Genomic DNA, 19105 nt, shown 5'->3' on the forward strand with positions numbered 1-19105 from the left:
AGTACTAACTAACATGCTTTCATCTATGAACAGGCTTTCTTCATGTTGTTGGTCTGAAGTCATACAGAGCTCCAAATCAACACAAGCTATTGTTTTTGGCTGCTCACCAGAATTTGATAGTAATACCATACTGCCGAAGATACCAAACATATTGATCACAGGGCATGGAGAAATCAAGTCAGTTCTTGTCAAGAAGCTTTCTCCTTGCTAGTAAGCTTTCATTGTACAGGAAAGTGCTATGAAGGCTTCTGGTGAAAAAAAAAGCAAAACATAAAACAAAAGAAAAACAAAAACAAATAAGCAAAGCATTGGCAATCTTATAGAGCTGTGAGCCCTGTGAACTGCAATAATGACCTGCATGCCAAGATATGGCCATGTGCACAACAGTGGCACAGATGCTACTGGGTAACCAACCACTTTGTAACTAGACTTAAGGCCCCACCCTCCATGAGGAAGGGCGTACCTACCTAATACTGCACATCTGGCCAAGGAACTCAAATGTGGGACTCTCACAAGCCACAGGGGAGAACCCACCACTATTATTTTGTTAAATTGTACCAAACTAGTCTATAAAGTCCTATCTTTCTATGGGTAGATTAGTGTAGCTCCAAGACACCATCAGAGAAGTTTCTGTGCAGTGGGCTGTACACCTGACCTTGGTGTAATGAATAAGTGTCTATGGAATGCTCATTCACAAATGGGTTATCTATATCATATCAATTCAAGGCTCAGTGAACCATAGTGGAAGAGACTATAGAAAAATTTTAACATTCAGAAGTAGGAGAAGACGAGAACGAAACAGTGTCTTCTGGATATTACAGGACCACTGGATTTGTAAACTCTAAGCAAATGTGCTCATTTCTCAAGATCTTCAGAAGTTCAAAGTAGTCAGCGTTCTAGTATGGAGTGGGAAGCAGTTGATGGGCCCTCAGCCTTAACTAAGAAGCTATAAACAGTTGATGGTTTCTAAAAAGGAGAGTCAGTTTTCTTTATGAGTGTGGTCCCTGGTAGTCAACCATGTTCCAGTGGATAGCTCTATCAGCGGTTCTCAACCTTCCTATCGCTGTTGCCCTTTAATACAGCTCCTCATGTTGTGGTGGCCCTACTGATAAAATTATTTTGTTGCTACATCATAACTGTAATTTTGCTGGTATTACAAATTGTAATGTATATATCTGATATTCAACCCCCAAAGGATTTACACATACATGTTGAGAACTGATTCTATACCCAGAGCATATATTCACAGCACAACTTGAAGTTGATGAATGAAAGAGAGAGAGAGAGAGAGAGAGAGAGAGAGAGAGAGAGAGAGAGAGAGAGAATTAAGTTGGGTTAAGGAGGTAAGTACCCTAGAAGAATTAGGGGGAGAAAACTTGGAAAAACTAAATTATGTGAAATTCTCAAAGTATTAGAAAAAGTATCTCAGAAAGTTTTATAAATAAATAAAACTAAAAGTTCTTATAGAAATAAAAATCCTGGTGACTTCATGTGGCAATGGTAAAGGTTTTTAACAATGGCCAGTGGAACCATGGAACTCAAGAGTGAATTATGGGATGGAGTTAGGAAGAGCTCTGTGTACATTGTGGGGCTGAACCCTGTGTAAAATTCCCCAGAATGAACAAAAATTCTCTTCAGAAGAAAATTCCTACTTCTGATTGCTAAATTCATTGGCTAGATGTCTCTGCACTGCTTTGCCAGTCTTTGGGAGGAGAGAAAGAGTCCTCACGAAAGTTCTAAAAGTGATGTGGTGATCCCTCTTCTCTATACAAGTCCTTTAATTCTGTCTCTTTGTGTTGATTTGGACTTTCATGTTGAATCATCTATTTTTCCCATGCTCCTTCTAATTAATTTGCTAGGCTAAATTAGTACCAAATAAATAATGAGTTTCCAAATTAGCTGACACCATAATGGAACAGAGATTTAATTAATTTACTAGCGAGTGCCTCTACAGACAATTGTATGTTTATAGCATAAAATGATGGTATTTATTAATGTTGAAACTTTTCTTAATTTAACAGGTTGCTTTAATAACCAGACTTTAATATGGAAATACTCTCATTTCCATTGAAATAGTAGGCTTCAAGTCATGCAAAGAACCACTGACAATACATTTCATTTCTTATGAAATACTTGATTCAATTTATTTTAACATGCATGTATTGCCTAAGGATACTCAGTAGTTTTCAGGAATTCTTTACTGATATCTTAGTGCTATAATCATATACAAACTCTCTAGAATTTTCCATTCATTGGATCGTCAAGTTGAAAGCTTTCTTTCCATACCAGGCTAAGTGAATGTCAAGTATAATGTCATAATTCAGTGTTATGTCAGTCACTTCCACTCCCCTAAATGGATCTTTACATATTAGTGATTTCCATAGGCCTTTAGGTGGTGGGGACTTCCCAATACCTTGGTAATGTATTATTTGGTAAGTATGTACAAGGAGCTCTAATTTCCTTCTGTCTAAAATAGTGATATTTCAAAAATATTTTCTTTTAAGCTCACTGAATTATTTAGAGGATCCATGAGATTATGGTCATGAAAATACCAGGTTCCATACAAAGGATTAAAAATCAAAGTAAACGTATATAAACTACCAAAATCCTTTAGGCAACTACACAACAAGGACCTTAGGCTTTATTAATATATTTAATATATTTTTGTTTATTTTTGCTCTTGTTTTTACATCCTGACCACAGTTCTCCCCCCTCCTTTCCTTCAAATCCTTCTCTCCTTCCTTTTTCTCCCCTCCCCATCCACTTCTCTCTTTCTCTTCAGAAACTGGCAGGCTTCCCATGGATATTAGCCAGCCATGGTATATCAAGTTGTACTGAGATAGGACCTCTTCCCCTATTAAGGTTGGATAGGGAATTTGGTAGGAGAAAAGGGTCCCCAAAGCAGGCAACAAGGTCAGAGACATCCCCTGCTCCCACTGTTAGGAGTCCTACAAGAGGACCAAGTTACACAATTGTACCATATGTGCAGAGGGACGAGATCAGTCCCATGCAGGATCCCTGGTTGTTGTTTCAGCCTCTGTGAGTCACTATGAGCCCAGGTTAGTTGGTTTTATGGATTTTCGTGTCATGCCCTAGACCTCTCTGGTTCCCACAGTTCTTTCTTCCCTTCTTCTGTAGGATTCTGGAGCTCCATCTAATGCTTGGCTGTGGGTCTCAGCATATCTTTCCATCAGTTGCTGGCTGAAGCCTCTTTCATGACAGTTGGGCTAGGCACCAGTCTATGAGTATGGTAGAATATTGTTAGGAATCATTTTATTCACTTTTTTCCTTGACAGTTGTGTTTCTATCCTAGGTCTCAGGGCTTCCCACTTTTGGATCCTGGCCCTCAGAGGTGAGCTCTCTCTCTCATGGCATGAGTCTCAGGCTGGACCAGTTTTTGGTTGGTCACTCACTCCGACAATTTCTGTGCCACCTTTACTCCAGCATATTTTGTAGGCAGGACAAATTGTATGTTGAAGGTTTTGTGGCTGGATTGGTGTCCCAGCCCCTCCATAGGAAGTCTTGCCTGGTTATAGTAGATGGCTGGTTCAGGCTCCGTATCACCCATTACTAGGAGTCTTAACCAGAGTCATCCTCTAAGGTTTCTGGGAGTTTCCATTACAGTAGGTTTCTAGTTTGTCCCAGAGATGCGTACTGATTCCAGATGTCTCTCCCAATATTCTCTACCTCCATCCTCCCTCCACTTGATCTCTCCTGTTCCCAGCCCCCCCCTCTGCCAAGTCCCTCCCTTTATTGCATGACAATGTTCTATTTTCCCTTTACAATGAGATTCATGTGTCCCCCCTGCCTTGTGCCCTTCTCTTTACTTAGCTTCTCTAGGTCTGTGGATTGCAATATGATTATCCTTCACTTTACGGTTAATATTTATTTAGGGAAGAGTACATACCATGCTTGTCTTTCTGGGTCTGGGTTACCTCACTTAGGATGATTTTTTTCTAGTTCCATCTCTTTGTCAGAAAGTTTCATGATGTCACTATTTAGCAGCTGAGGAATACTCCATTTTGTAAATGTATTACATTTTCTTTATTCATTCTTTGGTTGAGGGACATCTAGGTTGTTTCCAGATTCTATTATAAGTAAGGCTGCTATAAACATAGTTTAGCAAGTGTCTATTGTATGGTAGATGATTCTTTGGGTGTATGTTCAGGAGTGGTATAACTGGGTCTTGAGGTAGAGTCATTTCCAAGTTTCTGAGAAATCAGCATACTGATTTCCAAAGTGGCTGTACAAGTTTTCGCTTCCACCATAAGTGGAGGAGTGTTTCCCTCACTCCACATCCTCAGCCGCATGAGCTGCCACTCATGGTTTTGATCTTAGCCATTCTGACAGGTAGAAGATGAAAGCTCAGAGTTGTTTTGATTTTCATTTCCCTGAAGGCTAAGGATGTTGAACAGTTCTTTAAGTGATTCTTGGCCATGAGAGATTCCTCTATTGAGAATTCTCTCTTTAAATCTGTACCCAATTTTTGAATAACTTATTCATTTTTTGATGTGTAATTTTTAAATTCTTTATATAGTTTCACTATCAGCTTTCTAACAGTTGTGGGTTGGTGAAGATCTTTGTCCATTCTGTAGGTTGCCGTTTTGTCCCTTTAACAATATCCTTTGTCTTACACAAGCTTCTCAGTTTCAGGAGGTTCCATTAATTAATTGTCTATATTAGTGACTATGCTATTGGTTTTCTGTTCAGAAAACTGCATCCTTTGCCAAAGCACTCAAAGCTATTCCCCACTTTCTTTTCTATTAGTTTCAGTGTATCTGGATTGATACCGAGGTCTTTGATCCACTTGTACTTGAGTTTTGTGTTGGGTGATAGATATGGATCTATTTGCATTCTTTTACATGCCGGCATCCAGTTAGATCAGCACTGTTTGTTGAAGATGCTTTCTTCCCTCCCCCCACCTGGTGTTTATCTTTATAAAAAAAGATCAGGTTTCCATACATGTGAGGATTTATGTCTGGCCCTTCAATTAGATACCATTGCCTGTTTTTTTTTTGGCTAATACCATTTGGTTTTTATTATTACAGTTCTGTAGTACAGCTTGATATTAAGGATGCTGATAACTCCAGAGGTTCTTTTATTGTACAGGATTGTTTTAGCTATCCTGGGTTTTATTTTTCCATATGAAGTTGAGTATTATTTTTTCAAGAATTGTAAAGAATTTTGATGGAATTTTGATAGGGATTGCATTCAATCTACAGACTGGTTTTGGTAATATGCCCATTTTTTACTAAGTTAATCCTACCAATTAAGCATCCAATGAGCATGGGAGATATTTTCATCTCACAATATCATCTCCAATTTATTTTTTCAAAGACTTGAAGTTCATGTCATATGGGTCATTCACTTTCTTGGTTAGAATTACACCAAGACATTTTATACTATTTGTAGCTGTTGTGAAACATGTTGTCTCCCTGATTTCTTTCTCAGCTTGATTATCAATTATATACAAGAGGGCCAATGATTTTTTTGAGTTAATTTTGTATCCAACCACTTTGCTAAAAGTATTTATAAGCTATAAGAGTTCTCTGGTAGGATTTTTGGGGTTGCTTATGTATACTATTTTATCATCTACAAACAGTGATGCTTTGACTTCCTCTTTTCCAATTTGTATCCTCTTGATCTCCTTAAGTTGTCTTATTGCTGTAGCAAAAACTTCAAGTACTATACTGAATATATATGGAGAGAGTGAATAGTCTTATATTATTCCTGATTTTAGTGGAATTTCTTTTTCTCTCCATTATTTTGATGTTGGCTATTGGCTTGCTGTATATTGCACTTATTATGTCTAAGTATTTCCCTTGTATCCCTAATCTTTTCAAGACATTTATCACGAATGGGTGTTGGATTTTGTTCAGATGATTATGTGTTTTTTTCAGTTTATTGATATGGTAGATCACACGGACAGATTTTCTGATTTTGAACCATGGCTGCATCTCTGGGATGAAGCCTATTTGAACTTGGTGGATAGTCTTTTGAATATGTTCTTAGATTTGCTTTGTAAGTATTCTATTGAGTATATTTGCTTCAATATTCATGAGGGAAACTAGTCTGTAATTCTCTTTCTTTGTTGAATCTTTGTGTAGATTTGACATCAGGGTGACTGTGGCCTCTTAAAATGAATTTGGTAATGCTTCTCCTGTTTCTATTTTGTAAAATAATTTGAGAAGTATTGGTCTTGGGTTTCTTTGAAAGTCTGGTAGAATTCTATACTAAAACCATCTGGCTCTGGATTTTGTAGGTTGGGAGACTTTTAATGATTGCTATTTCCTCAGGGGTTATCTGAAAGCTGAGACTGCCAGAGCAGTAAAATCACACAGAAACGGTATTAATTAAAATACTGTTCAGCCTAGTAGCTCAGGCTTCTTACTAACTCTTATATCTTAAATTAAACCATTTCTATTAATCTGTATATTGCCACAAGCTGTGGTTTACTGGGTAGGTTCCAGCATGTCCTTCTCCTTTGGTAATTATGTGACATCTCCCTGACTCTGCCTACTCTCTCTCTTCCAGCCAACCTATATTCTGTCCTGCCATAGGCTGAAGGAGCTTCTTTATTAACCAATGATAATAAAACATATTCACAGCATGCAGAGTGGAATCCCACATCAGTTATCAATTTATTTGAATTGTTTATGTGATCCTGATTTAACTTTGGTAAGTGGTATCTATCTATCAAAAAATTGTCCATTTCTCTTAGATTTTTCCAATTTTGGGAAGTAAACATTTGTGAAGTATGACTTAAAGATGCTTTGGATTTCATTGGTGTCTGTTATTATGCCCACTTTTTGTTTCTGATTTTGTTAGTTTGAATATTCTCTGTGTCTTTTAATTAGTTTGAATAGGGGATTGTCTATCTTGATGGTTTTCTCAAAGAACTCTCTTTAACTGATTCTTTGTATTGTTCCATTTATTTCTATTGTGTTGATTTCAGCCTTGAGTTTGATTTTTCTCCTGCCATCTACTCCTCTTGGGCGTGCTTTCTTCTTTTTGGTCTAGAGCTTGCAGCTGTGCTCTTAAGTTGCCACTATGAGACCTTGCTAATTTCTCCATGAAGGCACTTAGTGCAATGAACTTTCCTCTTAACACCATTTTCATTGTTTCCCATAAGTTCGGGTATGTTGTGCATTCATTTTCATTGAATTCTAGGAAATCTTTAATTTCTTTCTTATTTCTCTCTTGACTCAGTGGTAATCCAGTAGAGAGTTGCTCAATTTCCATGAGTTTGTAGGTTTTCTGTGGTTGTTGAAATCCAGCTTTAATCCATAGTCATCTGATAAAATACAGGGGATTATTTCAGTTTTCTTTTATCTGTTGAGACCTTGTTTTATGAATGAGTATATGTTCAATTTTAGAGAAGGTTGGATGAGGTACAGAGGGGGTATATTTTGTGTTTGAGGGAAATGTTTGTAGATATTTGTTAGATCCATTTGAGTAAAAACACCTTTGCTTTCATTGTTTCTCCATTGAATTTCTGTCTGAATGACCTGTCTATTGGTGAGTGTGGTGTTGAAGTCTTCTGAAGCACGATTAATAAAAAATCCACGGTCAGAAATTGAAGTTCAACTTAAAGATCCAAAAAACAAAACAGCCAGCCATTGGCTCTTACCTTTACCCCAGTCTGAAATGGCAATATTGTCTCCTAAAACCTGATAAGGAGACTACATCTGAGAGCTGTCTTGCCCTGTCTTATATTCCTCTCAAGGGCTGGGAACAAAGGCATGCACCACTGGGGTAAAAGGTGTGCATCACCCTATTTCTGGCAACTTAAGTGGCTACTGGGAGTAAAGGTGCATGTCATTCTGACTCCTGGGGTTAAAGGTGTATGTTACCATAATCTGGTCTGTACGGCTGACCAGCAGCACTGTTTTACTTTCAGGTATTCAGACAGTCTTTATTTATTAAAATACAGTTGAAATGCCCCTACAATTCCCCTTTTTGTCTAAAAACATTTAAAAGGGAGGCTATATAATTTCTTATATAATATAAGAAAACTATATACAATAAGTACAATGGCTATCTACAATATATACAGACAATAAGTACATTAACAATGTCTAATCACTTTCATTTGACAAATTCAGAGAAAATATTTCACATCTACCCTATCTTGGTGAATCCAAAGTCTTATACCTAATTTACTATCTATCATAAGTTGATTTCTGTGTCTGGTAAGCTGGAACTATAGCTATTTAATCTTCAACTCCCTCAGAGACCCCACACGGAAATAATATTAGCTGGGTAAGCAGAAAGTGCAAGGAAGTGACTTCCAAAAAATGCGAGTAATGAAAGAAACAGCTGGTTGCCTGGACAGTCACCCAAAGTTCCTTTGCAACATTGGGCATCCATCTTTGGCCTACAAGCCTAGCATATTCAACAAACTTTTCCGTGAAGCAGTATATTTTATGTCCTGCTTGTATAAGTAGGAAAGTACCATGTCAGCAGTCAAGGCAGGGACATCCCCCCCCCATGGCTTACTTTTGCCACAAAGAAAGTAAGCTCCATGCGGAGTTTCTTTGGTGCCCATTCTCTTCTCTGAAGCAGATTGATGCTGCCAGGAGCAGACATGTCTCATTGTCATAAAACACCTAGGTTCAATTGTACTAGGTGATTAACTATTACTAACCTATATTTCTTTATGATCCTAAACAGTTGGTAATAATAATTTTCAAGGACTGGAAATTTGCTTTATATTGTTAAATGATTTGTATAGGAACAGTAACTTGAACAAAATTAGAAATGGATGTACAATATATTTTAACAAAATCAATCCCAAATTTTTATATAATATACAAAAGTAAAACAAATGTAAAACATTTAAAACTAATACTTGGTTTTAAAAAGGTATATCAGATTCAATAATATACCTTTTTATCTTATCATATTTATATCCCCTTTTTACTTTTTTTTCCAAAGGAGATCCCTGAGATTACAAAATTTACACCTCAACTCCCAATCTTATGCCAGTTATAATCAACCCCTAATTGATGTCCTTATCCCTGAGGACAAACTTTGTTGGGAGAGGTGACATCATCTTCGAGAATTACTTCCAGTTGTCATGCAGGTGATGCTCTTTTTATGGGATCCTGTAAAACTAAAATGAAGGTTAAGTTTCAAGATTAATGTTTAGTATAATTGCAAATAGTCTCTGTGTATTTGATAGGGTTTTTCTGAAGTTCTTATTTGTAGTTCTGGCCACAACATTGTAACAAGCTACATCATTTCAGCTAACCAAGTTGGTAATATTTTGAGCAGTTGGTACCCAAAACCGATCTTAAAGTAGTGCTATCAACATGATGTCATAACAGCCAGGTGGAATCGTTGCTGTGGTACTAGGGTGGGGGCAGGGCCAGAAGCATGCAGGCAATGAGCTTGGATGTCATGGAATGGGTCTTTGTGACCGAATTTGTTCTTTTGACTGGTGTGACCTGTGTCTGATAAACCTCTTTAATGTTTTTATTTCACCCCTTAAAGTAATTATAAAACATCTGTAATAGAGTGACTCTATAGCACCTGCCAACTGTATAGGAAATAATGATTTCATTTATCATCAAGTCATGAAAACATAGAGTCTTTTTCTATATGTATATAATATAATTCCTGAATTAAAAAACTACTCTACATTGGTCTTGTCCCAGAAAATTCTGTTCTTATGGGATGGGATGGGCATGAGGATAAAAGCCATACCATTAAGGTGACATTCCATATTCCTTATTATGTGAAATACTTAATCAGTATCATACCTTCCCAGGTTTAAATTGTGATCTTTTATTAATATTAAGAAGATGAAATAGTTCTTCAAAACTGGAATTTTTTTTCAGAAAAGTTTTGCTTTTTTAAATAAAGTGACCACAGGATCAGCAATACAACAAAATGGGTTTTTAGATGATTAATGATTATGATTCTGAATTATGAGAGTTACAAGAATAGAGGGAAAGGAGTGTGTGAATAGGGATCAGCCTTGGATTCTAGGAATAAAGGGAAAAACACCGAAGAGTGAGCAAAAGAATCAGAGGGCAATGCATTAGCAAGGGTTCACTTTTAGGAGCAGACCCAGAGTAAAAGATTTAGCATAAGAATTTGACTTTATTCAATTTCAGAGAAAAAGAAAGCTTTTCTTAGGGGTGGCGAGACTGCCAGAGCATCGGAAGAGGCACCTGTCAATATAGAAACCAAGTACACCCACAACGTGACCAGACAAAGAAAGGCTGTGGAGAGGCCCATGGGAAAGTGTTGTCTTGAAAACAGCACAAGCTCAGGGTTCATCTGATTATGCTCACACCTGTCAATATAAAGATTATCAGAGATTCGTAGTCAGTGCTTTAATTTCTCTGTCTGCAGCTCAGACGGGGTCCTTCCTGGGTTAACTCTGACTAAACCATATGACAATAAACCTTGTGAAAGTAGTACTGGACAATGTTAGCAAGGCGGCAGACACCAACTCACTAAGCCAACCCTAAAGGTAAACAGAGAGTTAATGTTGGAATCACAAAAGAATAAGAGAATGCATGCATTTACTGTTGAATTGGGTGGATCGCTAAGGAGGAGGGGGCGTCCAATTGGCTAAGGATGTGGAACAGAAATGAACAAATTTACAAGCAATATTTCAAACCAAGCTCCCAAAACTGTCGGGTTTTTTTTTTCCTACAGTAGAGAGAAAGGAGAATAAAAACTGTAAAGGTGACTGGTATGAATCATGGGCGGTAATGCTTTGTTATATGATGGGGATTTCTAATGAATCGTCTTGTGTTCATAACAAGCTAAATCACACAGATAATATTCACACACAGGGTTGATGTTTCCCTAAATCTTCTGTGTAACTGGCTTGACCTTTTATTATGAACAGAATAAATATATCTGTTTATAGACATACCTCATCGTGTCATATTGTGGGCTTTGCGCACACATATAATCTAAAGTACTTAAGGTAACAAATAAATTTATTGTATTATTAATCATATTCTGTACTCGCGTCCTCGGAGGTGTACTCTTGCGAAGCCAGTTTTGAACTGAGAACTTCGACTGTGTGAATATCCATACCCAGACATAATCTGCATCTATCTCATGCCTTTTCTTTCTCCAAGCCTGGGTTCTGTCTTGCATTCAAAGAGTCTGCAGGCTGGAAACTCTCTAGTTTACAAACTCAGTCTCTAACTCTTTGTAGCTGCCACTTGGCTTCCTTCTGCCTAAGGAGACGTGTTTGATTATCATCAGATAACTATGAAAGAAAGAGAGAGAATCTCACAACTTGAGAACAGTCTCAGGAGGGTCTTGGTGGGAATTTCAGATTCCCAGGTACTCCAGATAGATTCTAAAACAAGAGGATTGTAGCTGGAAGTCTTTTCTCTGTCCCATTGGATCCTACTTGACCAGTTCTCTCCTGCCCACCACTTGCCACAATGCTTATTAAATAATCATTTTGAGGTTCAATATTAATTATAGTTTCTCAGGCTTCTTATTGGCTAGATCCACATATAAATTAACCCATATCTAATAATCTGTGTATTGCCACGCGCCCTGTGATTTACCAGTAATACTCTGGCATCTTACTCCCCCATGACTACTGGCATCTCCCCAGCTCCACCTTCTTTTTCCCTGTATCCCTGTATTTCCCACCTGGCTCTATTCTGCTATTTGGCTATTGGCCAAATAATCTTCTTTATTAGCCAATAGTAATAGAACATATTCACAGCATACAGAAAGACATCCCACATCAGAGGATTGATTGGGGGTGTGCACTTTATGAGCCATACCCCCTTTATCATGTGGGCTTTCATTCCGTTAGGAAGGAGCACAGCCAGAGTAGGGTCTAGAGCAGGCAGTTATCATTATTTGGGGTAAGTAAGGTGGACAATGTACACATTTGCCCTTGCTAGTGATGGCGATAGGAATGACTTTATCTGCCTTATTTTGCAAAAGCAGTCATTTTCACTCATGCAACATTCTTTGCTTAGCTCACTGGCAGTAGTTGAGCAGCTTTTAGACCATCTCTAATCCTTTCCATGCCATTACCCCCCTCCTACTCCTCCCTCCCTTGCTCCTCCTCCTCTAGCTTCTCTTAACACATAAGCTAAATTCAGTTTGTTTTAGTCAGCATTCTATTGGTGTGAAGAAGCACCGTCATCATGGCAACTCTCATAAAAAGGAAACATTTCATTGGGGCTTGCTTATAGTTTCAGAGGTTTAGTCTATTAATTCTCATGCCAGGGAGCATGGCAGCACTTAGGCATACATGGTAGCTGCCAATTCTACATCTGGATCCACAAGAGGCATGGAGAGAGGGAGAGAGTTGGCTTGGAATGGGCTTGTTGAAATCTCAAAGCTCACTCCCAGTGACACGGTTCCTCTAAGAAGGCACAGCTCCAAATCCATCCCAGGAAGCAGTACATCCTCATGATGAAGCATCCAAACAAATGAGCCAATGGGGCACATTCTTATTTAAAGCACCACACAAGTAAAGGAAGAGAACATTTCCAAACCAAGTACAAGTTTAACCCGATAGGTATATTCTAATTCCTTTTTAATGTTGGGGCTGTGTTGGCTACATGGGAAGAGCTGTAATCTTTCAGCAGATGCTTACAAATGAGCCAAGAAGAAAAGAACAAAACTCGTTTTATTGTAAGCCAGCCTGCTGACATTCTCTATGGAATCTGAGCCAATAATTCATGCAGAGTGATGCTAGTTCCTAAATTGTTTCATGACCTCCTCTTATACTCATCTTGAGAAATAGCCCAGGTTCCAAGAAGCTTCAAAATTAAAAAAAGAAAAAAATTAGGAACCCAAGATGCCAGGGCCTCACTGCATGAAAACCCATCATCTCGATGTCTTTTACCAATGTCTTGTTTCTTAAATCAACATAAATTGGATGGGAGAAAAACTTTTAATTGCTTTTTGATGTTGGCATACACAATGCAGGCTGTACTAAGAATGCATGAAGCACTGGGTTCCTGTATTCAGGGTTCATTGGCAGTCTGAAGACACCAGAGACAAAATACATAAGATATAAAATTGGTCAGAGACCCCATGAGAGTTAGCATATTTGCTTAAAGTATGATAAATGATGAAATTTCAGGATACATTTCACCTAATCACCTTGCTTCTGGGAACGTAATAATAAATGCAGAAATCAAAGATCAAGGGAAACTTTAAAACTCTGAACCTTGTAAAAACCTCCCACATGTCATAATAGCAATAGTGACTAATAAATTAATCGATTTTGTATTAAAAGGAAGTTATATGGTTAAAATACTAGTTAATGAAAATACTGGTGTGAGATTTATCTTGTTCTTAAATACAGTGGGAAATTAGCTCTTTTTTAAATGATTGACAAACCATTCAGAACTGTGTTAAAAACAGAACAAAATCATTTAGAATAATATACATTTAGAGCCAAAAATATTAATGTAAGTAAGACCCTTTTTAATGAATTTAGCTAATTCTTCAGTATGGATGGAAACTGTTATTGGTGTTTAGATGTTTCAGGAAACCATAATAATGGTAGTAGGTGAGGCCTTACAGGTATTATATTTATGATCCTTACAGCTGACTGATTATGAAAAGAGGCACCTCTCAGATCTTAATGTAAATTTTAATCTCCCCAGGGGTCTTGTTAAAATGAAGGTTCAGGAGAATTTAGAGGAGGCCAAACTTCATTTAAACTGACTCTTAGATGATACTAAAAGCTGTAGATGGAAGTTTCTATACCACCCATTTCCCACAACCATTCAGCCCCAAAGGAACACACAGAGGTTATATTAATTATGAACTGGCCTATTAGCTCAGGCTTATTATTAACTAGCTCTTACAACTTAAATTAAACCATATTTCTTGTCTATGTTTAAACCCGCGGCTTGTTACTTTTATCAGTGAGGCTTTTTCATCGTGCTTCTTCTGTGTCTGGCTGATAACTGTGTCTCTGCCTTTCTTCTTCCCAGAACTATCCAAGTCTGGTTGCCCCACCTATACTTCCTGCCTGGCTATTGGCCAATCAACATTTTATTAAACAAAGATGAGTAACAAATCTTTACAGTATACAATAGCATTATCCCACAGCAAAAAGCTGCTGGCCCATGTCTCATAATGACAAAAACTCCAGAGCCTTGTGTCAAAATAGAGATGCTGAAGTGTCACTTATAGAGAGTCCAGCAGAACTTAAAATTCTCACTCCCCCAGTTGAGGAAACTTATGATTGAAGCCAGATAGCCATGTGATAGGTAACATCATAGTCAGTGGTTAACTCAGAAGTATGCCTAAGGTCATCTAGTTCAACACTCTTCACCTGAGTTGTGATCCCCACCCAAAGTATGGGAATCTGTGCTTTCTAGTCAAGGATGTCCCTTGGGCAGTACTGAGGGTTCTATGGTAGAAAAGATGGAATATTGTGCTTTGTGGTTTCCATCCTAAAATTTGCAGTAACTTCATCTTTGAATTGGTTTTGGACCATTGAAATCCTGTATAGCCAGAGTAGAGGGGAAGTGTTTGTAGTCTGAGTTTACACATGATCTTGCCTCCTGTAGCTTCCCTATCTCTCCAGGAAGCTATCAGCCATCTGTTGTCTACTGAAGGTGCTCTCCTTGGAACCCTGTACCGTATGATGGGTTAATTCTGTAAAGGGAATTCAGACAGAAGATCTAGGGTTTTTCTTTAGGTGTGTAGATAAACTATAGAAGTCTTCACAATTTCGACTCACCAGCTTTTCCACACGATGGTGCTGTGGGTTTCAATCTCCAGTTTGCTCCTGTTGAGCTGATCCTATTAGCCAGCTGGCCTCATTAACATGTCTGGTTGCCCCAAATGAAAGTGCTGCTCTTCCTGTTAGCAATATCTTGTCAATGTACTGCTTTGTAGAAGGAACTGCAACCTGTCTCCTGCCACCAAAAGATTGGGAACATCCTTGAACTGCAGCAATAGGTTTCTTCTAATTTTGTCTCTTATTTGTGAGTTTTGTAATCTACTATATGGATGAGATTGCACAAGGACATCTTTCTGTGGGAATACCTGCCCTACTGTGCTTTGAAGTTTAGGAGGCTGTGGTCCTAGACAAGTTTAAGTGATTGTCATTAGGACAACAAGCAGTCCTCTTGCCATTAGGCATTGCTAAAGGTAGGAGCCAAGGGAGAGCTTGTTGAGCTGAGAAACAGGCAGTTTTGACCATACTTGGACACAGTCCAGCTTGTGGCAGACAGTCATTTCCCTGGCCTACAGGCTATATTAGCTCCCTGCTTTGTTTTGGCCACATGACTTCTGCCTTCCTTTCTGGGACTTGAGAACGTACCTGGTAGATGCTTTGCGCAAATCAACCTGTTCTTTTCTTTTTCAAGGTAGATTGATCTGACTCTCTGTAGCAACAGAGAAACCTATCATCGTGATACAGAAAACCTATTATTTTGATTTATTAATATTTAAACATGTATTTCCTATGAATATAGGTTTTATTCTATTTCTCTTTCTCTATATAAATGTTCTATACATAATTTGTATTGCTTTTGATTGTGGGTGTGTGCCTCTGTAGGTAGTAGGTGCTTGTGCAGGGATGAGGAATTAGATTTTCTGCAGCTGGAGTTATAGGTGGTTCGAGTTACCCAGTGCAGGTGCTGAAAACTGAACATGAGTCCTCTTTGGACCAGTGCATACTCTTAACTGCTTGGCCATCATCTCTCCATTCCCCATTCTCTAGATTTTGAATTTTCTCCTTGATGCTTGCATATTGGAGGCTGTTTACTGGGGGGAAGTAAAATATGTAAACTGTACTTTTAAAGTAATTTGGTAATTACAGGTTCAATGAACTATAAAATTTTTCTCTTTTGATAAATGCTTTTATTTGACAAATGGATAGAATAGAAGTAGATCCTATGCATGAGCGAGCATGTGTAACCACATATGTATTTATACATCTACACACAGGATTAGATCCTAATATGAATGGGCCTGTGTATTCCCACATGTATTTGTATAGATACACACAGAAGCTTTTCCAGTATTAGTTTTTCTATTCCTTTATTTCAAACTTTAAACCTTAATGATTTCATTACATTGATGGTATCATTTGATTTTTATCAATTTTTCTTACATTTCTAATACATTTTTACACACACACACACACACACATTGTAGGAGCAAGCCATGAGAAACAGACCACCCAAAGAAAGTTCTTCCAACCATTATCATCCTCCAGTGTTGGGCCTAGCCATGATAAGATTAATGGAGTCCTGAGTCTCAGTAGTTTACCCTGAACCAATACCTGGTTGCAGGAAGGACCATAAACCGAGATTGCCCAAGCATCACCCAGGAACAGACCATCCAAAGAAATGCCTAAAGTTCTAACCATTGTGGATAGGATCACTTGTCAACACACATTCACCAGGGCACCCCTAGAAAGATATCAGCCATTCAGGGGCCCTGAACCTTAGAAATCCCTCACCTTTAATACTTTAAAAAACCCAACTCTAACTGAGCTCAAGCCTCTTTAATTCTTCCAATACGTTAGACATACAGAGAGACCGAGTTTACAAACTTGTATAATGTTGATTGCCTTGGCGGGCCACTTAGTCTAAGGTTAGTAACCCGCCTGGCAGTTCAGTTATTCCAGGGTCACGGAGAGGAACTACCTGGAAGATATGGGCTAGGAGACAGGAAGAAGGCCATGCAAAGTTTGTCAAAGCCTCCCTTTATTAGGGACGAGATACAACCTTTTATAGGGTAAGGAGTTGGAGGATGGGCACAGGGTTCTGGGCTCTTGCCGCGTGGTTCACGTTGGTCACATGGTTCTCGTTGATCATGTAGCCAGGTTACCTTCGGTCAGGTCACCGTAGGCCAAGAAGTCACAACTAGGAGATGACACACCTAGTTCTCTAGATAGTTTGGAATGCGGGGTGGGTTCCGCTAACAGATAGCTCTCATTAACAGCCAATTTGGGTGTGGGGTAGGCTCTGTCAATAGAACCATTCTTAACACAATTAGGGGTGTGGGGTTCTCTGCAGACTCCCCAGGGTGATGGTTCCTGTAATGATTTTAGGAGGAAATTGGCTCCTGACAGATCCCCCTTTCTTTTATAAAGACAGGCAGCTATTAAGTGAAGGGCATCAGGTCAGAGTCCAACCATGGTGTCAGATCTAAAAGAGAAGGGACTGGGACAAGGAGAGACCCTCCTCTCGAATGGTGAAGCAATTTACCTCTCCTGGGAACAGAGGGGTGCCTTATGATTCTTAGGTCTAGTGGGGACCAGGTCTTTATCCCCCTTACCCGTCCTAGGATTCCCAGTATCCTGTCTTAGGTTGGGGGAAGTCCTGCCACAAGTCACCCGTCCTTGGAGCTCCTCAAATGAAAGGTATCTAGCGAGATTTAAAATAAACAGATCACAGGTCGCCCTGTCTTAAGCCATGTGGAGGGCACTCCTCGTGCCTGGCACCATGCCATTGTTGAGCCGGCCAGTACAGCCTCTGTATGGTGTGCTGTTCAGGCGAGGGTCCACACTAACTCCCGTCATTGGGCCCCTGTGTCTATCACTAATGAAAAGACTGTGAGTAGCTCCTCAAACAAAATATAATGATATAATTTTGGGCACCAATAACTCCATCTTCCAGACAAGAAGAAAGGGCATTTTCCAAACCCAGTATTCACCTTTTAATCTGGCCTTAGGTATCCTCCTTCCTAAATGCCTACTCCACAATAAGATTATGAGTGCTGCCTGCCAAAAATTAGGGCAGTGTAAAAGGGATCTAAATCTAAAATTTTTAGCATATGCATTAAACCCAAACATTTTACAGCATATGTCAGACTTTTCCCAACATCTATAAGCAGTTACAAATATCAGGTCAATTGTAGTAAGGGCACAATGACATACGTTGTTGTTATCAAATACCACCAGTTCCAGTCTCTGAGCAACAGTGACAGGAACCCTAATCTTTCCCCTTCTTAAGTGAAGAGAGGTTAATATTTTCATTAAAATGAGTTCTGTGTCCCAAAGATTAAAACTGTCTGATGTTTAGTCCGCATCTTAGTTTCAAAGCAAACCAGAATTCAAACTGCAGAAGGAGCTCAGCATTAGTGCTTCAGGGCAGGTGGGATTCCTGGGTGAGGTGAGCAGGATTCAGCTATCTGAAGCACATCCTGGCACTTATCTCAGCCCGGTCTCTCTGGACTCTCTAGGGGCAGAATTGACACCCTGCAGAGTAGGGTAGCAGGTTCTGTTATCAGGCACTCCTCTCCTTGGGGGCAGGAAAGGCCGGACCAAGGACCTCTCCCCAATCTCCTCTGGAACTCCTCTGTGGGATGTCCGCAGCCTCGACAGCATCAGATCCAGCTTTTATTTTCTTTCTGTGAAAAAAGCATAAACATATCCTCGACCCCAAATATAAATAGGTCGGGTTTTTTCATAATGCATTGCAAGGGCTTTTCCACCTTGCCTTAGCAAAGGTTAGCTTGGTGTTATTGCGCCAGATCCATTTGCATCAAGATCTGCTTGCAACCTTTTATGAGTTGCTTTCAAGGAGCCTTGTTACGCTCCACAATTTCTTTTTTATTAGCCATATATGCAGCTCTTCCATTGGAAAAGCCATTTGTAAAATTTAGCATAAAATCCTTTAAGGGATTTTTTGCTATAACATTAGCAAAATACAGTTGTGTGAATTGTAGCAATGATCATCTGGGAAAAGATTATTGTTTTTGCCTTTGAATTGAGCAAAGACAATTGTCCAGGAATCAATTTTAAAATTATCAATGAATCTATTGTTTAGTATAAGAAGTATTAATCATAGTCAATATTTTATTAAACCATTTTTCAGCTTTTATCCTGCCCTTTTGTACCAGACAGGCTACTGTTTTAAATTAAGAGTTTAATATCTTAACTAGCAAAACTGAGAAGATTTAGCCATAAACAGCATTTTTTATAAAACTGTTGTAAAATAAGTTTTACATTTAATATACACATTTGCCATAGCTGAATTATAATTAATATACTGTATTTGTTGATTATTGTATACTTTACCTGTTGATTTATATTTTACCTGCTTGAATACCTGTTAGGCAGCTTTAAGCTCTCTATTGGAAACTGTTTTTTTTTTTTTTTTGTAAGAATTTTACCTAG

The sequence above is a fragment of the Microtus pennsylvanicus genome, chromosome 5 (genome assembly GCF_037038515.1).
Source record: "Microtus pennsylvanicus isolate mMicPen1 chromosome 5, mMicPen1.hap1, whole genome shotgun sequence".
In the NCBI taxonomy this organism is placed as follows: domain Eukaryota; kingdom Metazoa; phylum Chordata; class Mammalia; order Rodentia; family Cricetidae; genus Microtus; species Microtus pennsylvanicus.